This window comes from Podarcis liolepis (assembly GCF_965112155.1).
Source record: "Podarcis liolepis genome assembly, chromosome: 3".
NCBI lineage: Eukaryota > Metazoa > Chordata > Lepidosauria > Squamata > Lacertidae > Podarcis > Podarcis liolepis.
This window is the reverse complement of record NC_139557.1, coordinates 120,034,957-120,047,283: the sequence shown is the minus strand read 5'-3', so window position 1 is coordinate 120,047,283 and position 12,327 is coordinate 120,034,957. Positions and strand designations below refer to the sequence as shown.

The window sequence follows — 12,327 nt, the reverse complement described above, 5'->3', positions numbered from 1 at the left end:
CCCTCCTCCATGGTTACAAAGCATGGATCCACATGGATCCTCAGGATTTTTGCATTGGGCTACTCCAAACTCACTGTCAGATCACATGTCTGTGGCCACAGCATGAACCACAAAAATCATATATCCACTATTTTGTTTAGAATATTTTTTTTCTTGTTTTCCTCCTCTAAAAACTATGTGCATGCTATGGTCTGGTGCATGTTATAGAGCGAAAAATACGGTAGCTTTCGCATGCATTGCCACACCTGAGGAACAGCATAGCCGTTGCAGCTAGGAGCCACTGACGGGTCCCTCCCCTCCACAAATTTGTCCGATCCCCTTTCCAACTTTAGACCTGGCCTCATATCTGCACAAACCTATTATCCCAAAATACAGACATGCTTTTACACTTGCAAGACTGGATGCTTTGCCATCTGCGGTACTTGAGGGTCAATTCCGAAAGATCCCGCCTGAGAAACGTCTTTGCCCCTGTGGAGACGGTAGCACCGAAACAGCGGCACACGTCCTCCTGTCTTGCACTCTCTACAAAGACCTGAGGAACGAGATCATCACCCAACTCGTACTAACCATCCCAGGGCGCTCAGCTACTGCCACAATGTCCTTTCTTCTATCAGATCAAATGAGCAGATAACAGCAAAGGCTGCTAGGTTCATAGCAGGGGCAATCAGAACAAGGGCCACTAACTGACTGCTGATTCAGGACTTTAAATTGTGCTTTTATATCAAATTTCCATTTCTGCGTACAGTGGTACCTCGGGTTAAGTACTTAATTCGTTCCGGAGGTCTGTTCTTAACCTGAAACTGTTCTTAACCCGAAGCACCACTTTAGCTAATGGGGCCTCCTGCTGCTGCCGTGCCGCTGGAGCACTATTTCTGTTCTTATCCTGAAGCAAAGTTCATGACCTGAAGCACTATTTCTGGGTTAGCAGAGTCTGTAACCTGAAGCGTATGTAACCCGAGGTACCACTGTATACTGTAGTGTTTTACTGTTGCTATGGCCATTGGCTAATGCGAATCAAGTTTTATCTCTCTCTCCCCTTTCCAAGCTTTCAGTTTACGCTTCGAAGGCCCCCCCTCCGTGCCCTTTGACAGGGACTCTGCTTTCTCCTCCTGCGATTCCACCCCGAACGTGTCGAACGCCTGTGCCTCTTAGATCTCGCAACGCATCTGAAGTATACCAGGGATGGAGCAGCCTGGCAATCGAAGGCGAGGGGTGAAGCGATCCATTTCTAAGTGGCAATTCTGCAGCTGGCTGCAAATGCCACTGCACACGGAAGGAGCCACGTGCTTTTCCACGCCTGCTTTCGGAGGGTGCGTGCACACACACATTCCTCGTCCAATTTCCTTACTCAGCCACGAGCATTTTGGAAGCAGATGAAGTGTGTGTGTGTGTGTGTGCAGGACTGCCCTCTACCAAGCGTCTCCTCGGCAATGGGCCACCGTCTGAACGGCCAGGTTTGCAGAGGGCTTCCTGCCAAGGTAGAAGCCGCCTGAGCACAGCGGAGAGGCGCCAGGGCCAAGACTCCAGTGCCACTTCCTTCGTGAAGCTCCCTTTCCGACAGAGTGTCACTGCACATTATGGAACAAGGAACAAGCCCTTGCGGTCAGGTTCTGCTCAGGCCTGTTGACTCGCTCAGGGCTACAGGGATAGGGAAAGGAACTGACTGTCAATTCCCTCTCCCTTCCTCCCCCCAGCCTACCTCATCCCATGTCCACGATTCCATCAGTGGCGTCTCTGAAATTTTTTACACATCACTTGGAAGACAGGCGAGCTAATGCCAGTGTACTGGAAGACGCAAAGATCACCAGTGTCGAAGCAATGATTCTTCAACATCAACTTTGTTGGACTGGTCGTGTTGTTGCTTCTGGCAAACCAGAGCAGTGCACGGAAACGTCGTTTACCTTCCCGCTGGAGCAGTACCTATTTATCTACTTGCACTTTGAGGTGCTTTAGAACTGCTAGGTTGGCAGGAGCAGGGACCGAGCAACGGGAGCTCACCCTGTCGCGGGGATTCGAACTGCTGACCTTCTGATCAGCAAGCCCATGTCCCGAAATTATCCTAGGAGTATTTTTTTTAAAAAAAGGTAAAGGACCCCTGGACAGTTAAGTCCAGTCAAAGGCGACGATAGGGTTGCGGTGCTCATCTCGCTTGCACCACGATGAACCTTTGGTGGAGAACGTTTGTTTGCACACTGTTGAATCATTGGCAAAGATAGTAAAAAAAAAAAGAAAAAAAGGCAAGAAAAGGTAAAGGACCCCTGGACAGTTAAGTCCAGTTAAAGGCGACTATGGGGTTGTGGCGCTCATCTCGCTTTCAGGCAGAGGGAGCTGGTGTTTGTCCACAGACAGCTTTCCAGGTCATGTGGCCAGCATGACCAAACCGCCTCTGGTGCAACGGGACACCTTGACGAGTTCCAGAGCGCACGGAAATGCCATTTACCTTCCCGCCACAGTGGTACCTGTTTATCTACTTGCACTGGTGTGCTTTCGAACTGCTAGGTTGGAAGGAGCTGGGACAGAGCGACAGGAGCTCACCCCATTACGGGGATTTGAACTTCTGACCTTCTGATCAGCAAGCCCTAGAGGCTCAGTGGTTTTAGACCACAGCGCCACCCGTGTACCACCTTAGGGGTAGGAGAAAGATATGACAGGGTCTGGTCTTGGTCTAGTCTTATCTGGAGCTGGGAAGATACCTGGAAACCTAATGGAGGCCCCTCCAGCTTATGCCCAGGTTGTATATATAAGCAAATAAAATCATTTATCAAAAAGACATCACAGTCTTCTTCAGTGACCTTCGTTCCAAGGAACCGGAATCTGAGGTCATTGTTGGCACCCTCAAGTCTCCCGCTGCTTGGCGATTGGGGCGCATGTAACATTTTAATTTCTTAATTTTTTATAACCGAAGTCTGAAATAGCATGCTTGAAAAAACCATATGTATTCAACCTAGAAATCTGGATACAAGGCCATCTGCTGCAGGAGACACTAACCTCAGAGAACACGGTTTACAGATTCCTGTTGTTCCATCACGCTCTCCTTGGGGAGAAGATCTCGTGCCAAACAAGGCAACGCAGACCACTCACTACGTTGCGCCTCTGAGGAAATATGGTTACAAATAGCTTATTCTGCAAAGCCCTTCCTGAACCGTGCCGGGCTCACCTCATACGAACTCTCCATGCGGCCCCAACTTATCTCTACACCACTGAATGAACGCGCATGCCGTTAAGGAAGTTAAGTAAACGTCTGGACTAGAAGTCCCTAATTCGAATCTTGCCACGGGATCAATCATGGGATTGTAGAGTTACCCAGTCCAGCCCCCTGCAACGCAGGAAACTCAGCGAAATCTGTATGTTTTCAATGGATTAGGTAGGTAGGTAGGTAGGTAGGTAGTTTTAACTCTATCAGTGTTGAATTTTTAAAAAAATATTATTTCATCCCCCCCCCCAAGTTTTCAGCGGTTCTCATTTTAATCTGGAAAAAGGCGGGGCTAAAAATAAATATATAATACTAAAAATAAATATAAAATAAGGTCCGCGGAGGACTTTAAGCTCCACAAATGACGACACTTTGGAGGTCCCAGGTCACAAGGTGGTTAGATTGGTCTCAACTAGGGCCAGGGCCTTTTCAGCCCTGGCCCCGACTTGGTGGAACGCTCTGTCACAAGAGACCAGGGCCCTGCAGGACTTGACATCTTTCTGCAAGGCCTGCAAGAAGGAACTGTTCTGCCTGGCCTTTGGTTTGGACTCAGTCTGACCCTTATGTTTCCCTCCCCTTATGGTTTTGATCTATGGGCTACTATTAAAATGAGGCTGCATTCTAAATTGTATTTTAACTCGTATTTTAAATTGGTTTTTTCCTCCTCCCCCCACCCATTATGTTTTTATTGTAATTTTACAATGGCTGGGGAGGGCGGGGTAGAAAATAATAATAATAATAATAATAATAATAATAATAATAATAATAATAATTAATTTACAGTGGTACCTCTGGTTGTGAATGGGATTCGTTCTGGCGCCCCGTTCGCAACCTGAGCAGAACGCAACCCGTGTTTGCGCATGCGCGGGTCACAATTTGCTGCTTCTGCGCATGTGCGTGGTGTCATTTTGAGTGTCTGCACATGCGCAAGTGGCGAAACCCGGAAGTAACCCTTTCCGGTACTTCTGGTTCACTGTGGGACGCAATCTGGAAATGCGCAACCTGAAGCAAACGCAACACGAGGAATGACTGCAGTGCCTTTTGCAACTGGAAGGATATCATGGGTCATCTGACTGGAGCAGATGGTTCTCCTTCTTGGTCAGGGTGACCCTAAAAGTTGGGGGGCTGGCCGATGGCAGATCTGCCTCGAGACTCTTCCTTACAGATGATTTCCACGAGACTCAGTGGGATCTATCCGCTCTCGCAAGGAACGTCTTTGGGACGGGGATGCCAAAAGATTTGCAAGAGGCTAATTACACTGTGTGCCTGTTTAATGAACCTCAGAGATAGCTTAATAAATACATGAGCATTAGCGGCGTTTAACGTTTCGCATTAATGATTAATAATCCCCTTTGCAAAGTCAGACATCGGGAGATCCAGGAAGCAAAGGAACGTCCCGTGCAGGTTTGCAGAGATGTAAAATCCTTGTGGCCACAGGTGTGCTCATTTTGAACAAATAATCTATGCAGTGCTCAGTTCCCTTTTTTTGGCAGTGGTGGGGGTGAGGAAAAAAGAAGCAGACTATTTATTAAGTTTTGATTTAATGGGAAATAGGTGTTTTAAATCACTTGGGTAGCTCATGACATTACCAAAATAAAAAAATTCCTTCCAGTAGCACCTTAAAGACCAACTAAGTTAGTTCTTGGTATGAGCTTTCGTGTGCATGCACACTTCTTCAAATACACTGAAACAGAAGTTGCCAGATCCTTCTATATAGTGAGAAGGTGGGGAGGGGTATTACTCAGAAGGGTGGTGGGAATGGGAGATTGGCAGATAGCTGAGATGAGCCTGTTGACGACTCTTAACGACTGCAATAGGTCTTACAGGAAAAGGCAAGGGGTGAGAAGGTGAAAAATAGCTAGTCATGTATAATGAGATAAGAATCCAATATAAAAAAATTTCTTCCTGTAGCACCTTAAAGACCAACTAAGTTAGTTCTTGGTATAAGCTTTCGTGTGCATGCACACTTCTTCTGTGTATCTGAAGAAGTGTGCATGCACACGAAAGCTTATACCAAGAACTAACTTAGTTGGTCTTTAAGGTGCTACAGGAAGGAATTTTTTTATTTTGACTATGGCAGACCAACACGGCTACCCATCTGTAATAAGAATCCAATGTCTCTGTTGAGACCAGGTCTCTCCATGGTTTTAAGTTTGGTAATGTCATTACGTAATGTCATGACATTACGTGAAAGATTCTCTTGCCTGTCGCTCTTCCAAGTCGCCAGTTTATTACGCCGCAGGGCTGAATATAACAAACGGGTGTGATCCTGCATACAGGAGTATTTACAGGAACAGGACAGGGGTAGGGGGAGCCTGTTGCAAGCCAAGGGCAGCATTCCCTCGTGGACAACTTTCCAGGGGCCGCATGTTGATGGCAGGCTGGTCCAGTGGGTGGAGCAAGAGTCGTCCATGACTACACCTAACGGTCAGGGGTTCCTTTTCCTTTACCTATGACTTCCCTTGCTCTGGACACTAGACTTCTCTTGAGGCAGCCTAGAATTGCCTCAACCCTATCCTACTATTTGGTTGCTGTTGTAATCCTCACGTCAGCCCTGTAAAGTTTCCATCCCCATCTTGCAGAGTGAGCAAGCAAGCAAGCAAGCAAGCGAGCGAGGAAGCAACATTTCCGCTGTTGTTTGCTTTGACCATGATCTTTCCGCCCCCCTCTTCTCCCCGATCTAAAGAAAAGTCCCTGGAATGAATGAGTAGCTCATAGGCATTGCGGTACAATAATTGTTTCTGACATGATGTCTGCTTCTTTTGATCCTGGAAACTCTTTAACATCTGCTCCCAAGGGGAATGCAACAAGTGTCACCGGCTCTTTAAAGGAAGCACACTGCAGGATTCTAATGGGGGGAGAGGGAGAGGGAGGGGGGTGGACTTTGGGTGGGCTCAGTAACTACCTCGCCAAAAAGACAAGGGAGGGGATGAATGTATTCCCCCCCCCAGCCCGTTTCCTGTTGCATCAGACTAGGAAGTGTGTGTGTGTGTCTGGGAGAAGGAATGGCAGAAGCCAGGAGGTTGGCACCACCAGACGCATGTCAAAGCCCATCCCTACACTGCCGACCTCCAGGGTCTCCCTCCTGTCCCTGCTGTCAACCTGCCCTTCAAGCGAACAAGCAGCCCACCTCTGCTCAACTCTCTGTGCAGATCACACCCAGCAGAAGAGGGCAAATGACTAGGCAGTCGGCACTTCTGAGCCATTACGTAACTTCATTATGTAAGAGTGGGGAATGCTCAGTACCTGTGAGTGTGCTCAGTTGCCTTGCCTCTCTCTCTCTCTCCCCCCCCTTCATCTCATTTTGCCATTTCTTGCCCTCTTAGAGAAGGGATGCAGGTGGTGCTGTGGGTTAAACCACAGAGCCTAGGACTTGCCGATCAGAAGGTCAGCGGTTCGAATCCCCGCGATGGGGTGAGCTCCTGTTGCTCAGTCCCTGCTCCTGCCAACCTAGCAGTTCGAAAGCACGTCAAAGTGCAAGTGGATAAATAGGTACCGCTCCGGCGGGAAGGTAAACGGCGTTTCCGTGCGCTGCTCTGGCTCACCAGAATCGGCTTAGTCATGCTGGCCACATGACCCGGAAGCTGTACGCCGGCTCCCTTGGCCAATAAAGCGAGATGAGCGCCGCAACCCCAGAGTCGGCCATGACTGGACCTAATGGTCAGGGGTCCCTTTACCTTTTTACCCAAAGTGCAAGCCAAAGCTGGGAGATTTGGCATGAACATGGCATCTAAACACAAACAAATTGCTCTCCCTCCCTAATTACTGTATTTTCCCGTCTATAAGAAGCCCCCATGTATAAGGCTCCCCTTTCCAATTATGTCACACACCAGACACCTAATTCCCCTGCGTGCGAAGACAGGCTCTGTTGGATGAGGGTGTCCAACGGTCAAGAAGGCGGTCTCTGCGTGTGCCATAGAGGGAAGTGGGGGACCGATGGGGTTTGTCGACCTGGGGAGGGAGCAGACAATTCCAGGCTCGGTGGGCAGTGTTAGACAATAGCTGGTCACACAGACAGCCCTACCAAGAAGAAAGCTTGCTTTGTCATCAGCTCAGCTTGTGTTGAGGTCATACGTAAGCAGCAGAAGGCGTCATGGGCTTTGAAGACACTCAAACTCAGAACGCAAGGGAGGAATGTGCTAAGAGGAAAGCACGCTTGGCAAATCCACACCATGTCCAACTCCTGCCCAGGAACCAATGTCCCCGCTGTGGAAGGACGTGTGGGTCCGGAATTGGCCTCCACAGTCACTTACGGACTCACTGTTAATACCGTGTTTATGGAAGACAATCTTACTCAGCTACAAGGGATCTCCAAAGAGAGAGAGAAGCGAGCAATCCTACAGGAAGCCCATCCCCTTGAAGCAAGGGACTTATTTCTGAGTAAGGCTGGACAGAACTGGACTGTATAAGTGATGGAAGAGAGGGGAGAGGAAGAAGAAGAGAAAAGATGCTATTTTAAGGACAAGCTGCACTCGTATGGAAATCATCTTCCGAGCAAAGCTATTTTCTGGCTTTCTGCCCCCCAAGCCAGCTAGGAGCTGCTGTGTTTTCTATTCCGGTCACACTGGATGCTTCTTACCAATCTATCCGTCTTAATCAGACAGTACCATTTCTCGGAGAACCATCACAGCCTTGGAAGCAGGATCCATGGAGGAAAGGGGAAGGTGTGGGGTTGAGGACGGGGTCTTGGGGTCTTGGGAGCCTGCCAATTAGAAAAGGAGGACACACACACTAGATTCTGCTTTTAAGATCAGAAAGGGGTTCACACACACACACACACACACACACACACACACACGTGTATGCATGAAATTATGAGTAAAAGTGTGGAAAGTGTAAGGTTATCACAAAAATTGGGGGAACAAGGGTGCACTCCTAGAAGCAGCATGTTGGAAGTGCAACAGCAGGGCTCATTCTGTGTGCACCTCAAGGGTTAATTCTCTTGACATTAAAGCCAAGTAGCCAAGAGAGGAATGGGTGGATGTGCTGCCTAGCAACCAGGTGCAGCAACATGACCCTCGCTGTGGTAACACAGCCTCTGATTGGCTGCCTAGTCCTGAGGGAGTTTCCCCCTGAATGTGTTGTTGAGCATCTCCCCCTTATGAACAAGGCCTGTAAGATCAAGACCAAATCCGCCAGTTGAATTCTCCTCAAGTCGCACACTGTTTTCGTTCACATATCAGTTTCTTTCCTCCCTGGGCTCCATCCGTGGTATTCATAGAACTGGAGAGTTGGAAGGGACCTTAGGGATCATCTAGTCCAACACCCATGAAATGCAGAACTATGCAGTTGTCCCATACAGGGATAGAACCTGCGACCTTGGCGTTCTCACTGCCACACTCTAACCCGCTGAGCTACCTCCGTTCAATCCGAGTGACTTTTTCTAAAACAAAGTGCTGTCATGGCTGTGCAGACTGCAGCAAGCATACAAGGCCCTAAACAGCTTCCAAGTCAAGTACCTAAAAGAGCACCTTCCCCAACATGGACCCCCCCTATACCCTACAATCAGCGGGGTGGGGTGGAGGGAGCTGTAGGTGGTGCCGCCCCCTGGTTGGCACTAACCCATGACAGGGCCCTTTTTCCCTAGTGAAGTTGTTTGTTTCCCCAGCAATCTGTTGGCGTTCCCTTTTCTGCCTGAACCCCCCAAAATTGGGGCTTCTTACAAAAGCTCAACAGCTTTGACCTGAACCCCCCCAAAGTGGAGTTTTCCTTTCTAAAACAAGCTCAACAGCTTTGACCTGAACTCCCCAAAAACGGGGCTTTCAATTCTAAAACATGCTCAGCAACTTTGACCTGAACCCCCCAAAAGGGGGTAGATCACTGCCAGTTTTTAATTCTGTGAGTAGATCACAGTCTCTTGGGAGTTGGTCACCCCTGTGCTAGAGTGTCGGACTGGAAGATGCTCCTTTTTTCGTCTGATGCTTTGTCACGATCCTACTGACTCCTGCCAAAGCGCCAGGCCACCTGCTTTCCCCTCGCTGCCATCCGGTTGCCCTGGGATGAAGGCAGCGCCCAAGGCGCCCCGAGAGAAAGTGGGGGGGGGCATACCTCTCAAAATGGGTCGCTTGTCAGGAATGGCAACAGAGCAGGGACAGGGTCACAACTATTGGCTGGCCTCACAAATATTCTGGGGCATTGGCTATGGGCTGAGGGTGCTGGGTGCTGCCTCCAACTGGCCATAACTTGTCCAAAAGTGCTGCTAGTCACTGTAGTCAGGTTGAATCCTGACAAGACTGAAGTACTGTTTTGGGGGGACAGGGGGCGGGCGGGTGTGGGGGACTCCCTGGTCCTGAATGGGCTAACTGTGCCCCTGAAGGACCAGGTGCGCAGCCTGGGAATCATTTTGGACTCACAGCTGTCCATGGAGGCGCTGGTCAATTCTGTGTCCAGGGCAGCTGTCTACCAGCTCCACCTGGTACGCAGGCTAAGACCCTACCTGCCCACGGACTGTCTCACCAGAGTGGTGCATGCGTTAGTTATCTCCCGCTTGGATTACTGCAATGTGCTCTGCGTGGAGCTACCTTTGAAGGTGACCTGGAAACTACAGCTAATCCAGAATGCGGCAGCTAGACTGGTGACTGGGAGCGGCTGCCGGGACCACATAACACCGCTCCGGAGAGATCTGCATTGGCCCCCAGTACGTTTCCAAGCGCAATTCAAACTGTTGGTGTTGACCTTTAAAGCCCTAAACGGCCTCGGTCCTGTATACCTGAAGGAGCGAATCCACCCACATCGTTCGGACACTGAGATCCAGCACCAAGGGCCTTCTGGTGGTTCCCTCATTGTGAGAAGTGAGGCTACAGGGAACCAGACAGAGGGCCTTCTCGGTAGTGGCGCCCGCCCTGTGGAACGCCCTACCTTCAGATGTCAAAGAGATAAACAACTACCTGACATTGAGAAGACATCTTAAGGCAGCCCTGTTCAGGGAAGTTTTTAATGTGTGACATCTTAGTGTATTTTTGGTCTCTGTGGAAGCTGCCCAGAGTGGCTGGGGAAATCCAGCCAGATGGGTGGGGTACAAATAATAAATTATTATTATTATTATTATTATTAGACAACGCTGAGCTAGATCTCCAACTCAGTTCAAAGGCAGTTTCCTGTGTTCCCATGCCCACACCATTTTGTCTGCCTCCGATAGATTATGAACCGCCGCAGGGAGGGATTTTGTCACTTCTGTGTGGCGCCAAAGAGGCGTTCGGTAGTAGTATTAGTGTCAGGGTAAAGAAGTGAGTCCCTTGAGGACCCAGGACAGTTTCTAGTGCAAACCCCCAGTGGAGAATCCTTGCTGAGGTTGCCAAGCAGACAGCAGAGGCGACAGCAATGCTCAGACGAACATGGAGGGAAACTTCTGCTGTTTGGTGGAAAAAAGTCTGTTTGATATTTTGGCTCCGGCAAAAGACATCGAAGGAATCCAGTTCCTCAGAATCAGGTTAGCCTTCCCTGGATTTGACAAGAGCTGAATTGAACATGGGTGAGGAGGGCAGAACGAAGCAACTGCTACTATCAGCTCTGCCCCTCCGTATCTATCAGGCCTGGCCCCGGGGGCAGCTGGTTCTGCCTGATGCAACTTCTGTCCCGAGAACAGACTCGTAATACGAGTCCTGCAGCAGGGACAGGACAGAGGCCGGTCAAAGTCCAGCACCACAAAATTCAGCGCCATCTTATAGTAAACCGTCAAGATGACCAACACCAAGGGGAAGAGGAGGGGGACACGTTACATGTTCTCGAGACCCTTTCGCAAACATGGTGTGGTCCCTCTTGCTACCTACATGCACAACTATAATGTGGACACAAAGGGCTTGGGCACAATTCAGAAAGGTAACAATCCACAAATGTTACCATGGCAAGACAGGAAGGGTATACAACATTACCCAGCATGCTGTGGGCATTATTGTGAACAAGAAAGTTAAGGGCAAGATTCTGGCCAAGAGAATTAATGTGCGAATTGAGCATATTAAGCACCCAAAGAGCAGAGACAGTTTCTTGCACTGTGTGGAAGAAAATGAAAGAAAGAAAAAAGAAGGAAAGGAAAAGGGAATTTGGTTTGAACTAAAACGCCACCCTGCTCCTCCAAGAGTAGCCCACTTTGTGAGAAACAGTGGCAAGGAGCCAGAGCTGCTGGAACCAATTCCATATGAGTTTATGGCATAGTGTATGTGAACAAAATAAAATACCATGTTGAAGACCTAATTTTTAAAAAAAAAATTCAGAGGTTTGTGGGTTTCAAAGAAGAGCTGAGTTATGATTCAGAAGGTGGAGATTTGGCAAGTTCACACCAACATGTGAGTAGATTTCCCTCTTGTCCACAGTTGCAGGGCTAGATTTCAAGACGATTCTCAGTCTGAAAGTTGTTACGACTGTTAAGTTTCTATGCAAATTTAGGTTGCTAGTGTAGCGGTACCAGTAATTTGGAATGCTGTTCCTGTTTTAACCAGACAAGCACCTACAATTCTGTTGTTTCACCACCTGCTTAAAAACCTGTTTTGTTTCAGCATTTGTCATTTGTCCTGCATTTCAGGATCTTGTAAGTTTATGGCATACCTCCCAACATTTCTCCGATGAAAACAGGGACATCCTATTCCATTCTTTCCAACATTTCTCTGATGAAGAGAAGGACATCCTATTCCATATCCTCCAAGATTTATCTGATGAAAATAGGGACATCATACCCTCTAACATTTCTCTAATGAAAATAAGGATGTCCTATTCCATACTCTCCAAGATTTCTCTCATGAAAATAGGGGCATCTTAAGGAAAAGGGATGCGGGTGGCGTTGTGGGTTAAACCACAGAGCCTAGGACTTGCCGATCAGAAGGTCGGTGGTTTGAATCCCCGTGATGGGATGAGCTCCCGTTGCTCGGTCCCTGCTCCTGCCAACCTAGCAGTTCAAAAGCATGTCAAAGTGCAAGTAGATAAATAGGTACCACTCTGGCAGGAAGGTAAACGGCATTTCTGTGCGCTGCTCTGGTTCGCCAGAAGCGGCTTCGTCATGCTGGCCACATGACCCGGAAGCTGTACGCCAGCTCCCTTGGCCAATAAAGCGTGATGAGCGCCACAACCCCAGAGTCGGTCACAACTGGACCTAATGGTCAGGGGTCCCTTTAACTTTAAGGAAAGTGGGGCATTCAGGGATC

The 12,327-nt window shown here is 48.8% G+C and overlaps 1 protein-coding gene and 1 pseudogene across 2 annotated transcripts in view; one reads left to right on the top strand and one right to left on the bottom strand.

Moving 5' to 3' along the window:
- XKR6 (XK related 6) overlaps window positions 1-12,327 on the bottom strand; it is a gene marked incomplete at its 5' end in the record, with an annotated part of 170,300 nt that overhangs the window by 52,523 nt on the left and 105,450 nt on the right. The gene's annotated exons all lie outside the window — the stretch shown is intronic.
- LOC310702792 (large ribosomal subunit protein eL21-like) lies at window positions 10,828-11,383 on the top strand (annotated as a pseudogene). Its single transcript has one exon. The product of its transcript is annotated as a large ribosomal subunit protein eL21-like (transcript).